This window comes from Bison bison, unplaced genomic scaffold (genome assembly GCF_000754665.1).
Source record: "Bison bison bison isolate TAMUID 2011002044 unplaced genomic scaffold, Bison_UMD1.0 scf7180017864281, whole genome shotgun sequence".
Lineage (NCBI taxonomy): Eukaryota > Metazoa > Chordata > Mammalia > Artiodactyla > Bovidae > Bison > Bison bison.
The window spans coordinates 1289006-1291630 of NW_011494853.1; the positions used below are offsets into that span (position 1 = coordinate 1289006).

The window sequence follows — 2625 nt, forward strand, 5'->3', positions numbered from 1 at the left end:
TGGCTGGATGGCATCACTGACTCAATGGACGTGAGTCTGAGTGAACTCTGGGAGTTGGTGATGGACAGGGAGGCCAGGCGTGCTGCAATTCATGGGGTTGCAAAGAGTTGGACACGACTGAGTGACTGAACTGAACTGAAGTCTGGATAATTTTAATGTAAAGAGTTTATATTATTAACTCTTCTACCTTTGTTGTTTTTTTGGTCAACTGTGTTGGTCATTCTTGTTCTTTTGTATTTTATTTCAATTTTGGAATCAGCTTTTCATTTTCTTAAAAATATTATATATTTACTGTGTTGGGTGTTAGTTGCAGCATATGGGTCTTCATTATGTCTTGTGGGATCTTCTGTTATGACACATGGAGTGCCTAGTTGTGAGGTTCCAGCTCAGATGCTCTGTGGCATGTGGGATCTTAGTTCTCACATCAGGGATCGAACCTGAGTCCTCTGCATTGCATGGCTGATTCTCAACCATTGGACCAGGAGAGCAATCCCCCAGCTTGTCATTTTTCACCAAAAAAAAAAAAAAAAAAAGAGCATAAACATATTTTGTTTGAGAAGAGTTAATCTTCGCAGAAATTGGAGGTGATTGACTGACAATGTTGAGTTTTCCGATTTATTGACATTATATATGTTTATCCCTCCATTCAGTTAGGTCTCCAATTTCTCTCAGAGGTTTTGCTCATCTTCTGCTAGATTTTTCTCCTAGACATTTATGTTTTTGATGTTATAAGCATTTCTTTTACTGGAAGTGTCCTAGGAATGATTTATCTCTGACTTGTTTTTACCTTTCCCTTTTTTAATTTTGATGTAATTTGAGACTAAAAGCTGTAAGAATAATATAAAAATCCAGAATACCTTTAGCTCGATTTCCCAATGTTAGTATTCTGCTTTAATCTCTCCCCCCAGTTGACATTTCTCTCTATCTCTGTTTCGGTCTTTCCTTCTTTGTCCCTCTCCCACCACATGTCTCTATGAATATGTAAAATCCTTCTGAATTAGATTGCAGACATGATATCTCTTTACCTCGAAAATGCTTCAAGGGATTTCCTTATGTAACCACACTTCAGTCAAGTCATCAGACTGCTTCAGCCCCAGATGATATCTAAGTGCAACCACTGAAAGACTCTAAGACAAAACTGCCAAGTAGGATCTTTCCGAAATTATTTACCCAGGAAGTCTTAAGTAAAATGAGGTATATATTTTTTTGCTTAAGTGGCTAAGCTTTATGGGCAAATTTATTATACAGCGATATAACCAGGACACGCTTCCCTGGTGGCTCAGTGGTAAAGAACCCACCTGCCAAGTCAGGAAACACGAGTTCCACCTGGGGGACTTGACAATCCCCTGGAGAAAAAAATGGAAACCCACTCCAATATTATTGCGTGAGAAATCCCATGAACAGAGGAACCTGGTGGGCTACAGTCCATATGATCGCCAAAAAAATCAGACATGATTGTTTGACTAAACAACTATAGCAACCAGGACACTTATTACGTGACCTGCATCCCTGAATAGAAGACCATTTGTCCTCTGATCTTCTATTTACTGTTTCTACCTTATGCCGAGCTAATGTGCTGAAACACTCATCCTTTACTTAATATCGGCTGTTAAGTTTTTCAGCTCTATAATTTTTATCTGTTGTTATTTTGTCAATTTCTTTTGTCAATTAATTCCATGAGGCCTTCAATAGTGCTGAGTTAAATTCTCCATCAGATAACTCTAGCAACTGAATAACTTGGGAAATTCTTTCTAATGTCTTTTTCTTCCTGGTTTTCCATGAGATCTCTATGTGTATTGTTTTTATTTATTTTTTATTTTTTGAATTTTTTTAAATTTTATTTTATTTTTAAACTTTACATAATTGTATTAGTTTTGCCAAATATCAAAATGAATCCGCCACAGGTATACATGTGTTCCCCATCCTGAACCCTCCGCCCTCCTCCCTCCCCATACCATCCCTCTGGGTCATCCCAGTGCACTAGCCCTAAGCATCCAGTATCGTGCATCAAACCTGGACTGGCATCTGGTTTCATACATGATATTTTACATGTTTCAGTGCCATTCTCCCAAATCTTCCCACCCTCTCCCTCTCCCATAGAGTCCATAAGACTGCTCTATACATCAGTGTCTCTTTTGCTGTCTCGTACACAGGGTTATTGTTACCATCTTTCTAAATTCCATATATATGCATTAGTATACTGTATTGGTGTTTTTCCTTCTGGGTTACTTCACTCTGTATAATAGGCTCCAGTTTCATCCACCTCATTAGAACTGATTCAAATGTAGTCTTTTTAATGGCTGAGTAATACTCCATTGTGTATATGTACCACAGCTTTCTTATCCATTCATCTGCTGATGGACATCTAGGTTGCTTCCATGTCCTGGCTATTATAAACAGTGCTGCGATGAACATTGAGTTACATGTGTCTCTTTCCCTTCTGGTTTCCTCAGTGTGTATGCCCAGCAGTGGGATTGCTGGATCATAAGGCAGTTCTATTTCCAGTTTTTTAAGGAATCTCCACACTGTTCTCCATAGTGGCTGTACTAGTTTGCATTCCCACCAACAGTGTAGGAGGTTCCCTAACGATAACCCTGTATACGAGACAGCAAAAGAGACACTGAC

At 38.9% G+C, this 2625-nt stretch overlaps 1 protein-coding gene across 1 annotated transcript in view; it reads left to right on the top strand.

Annotated features, from left to right (window-relative positions):
* The window catches only part of LOC104995505 (antigen WC1.1-like), an 81093-nt gene that overhangs the window by 48136 nt on the left and 30332 nt on the right, over nt 1-2625 (top strand). The window lies entirely within an intron of this gene.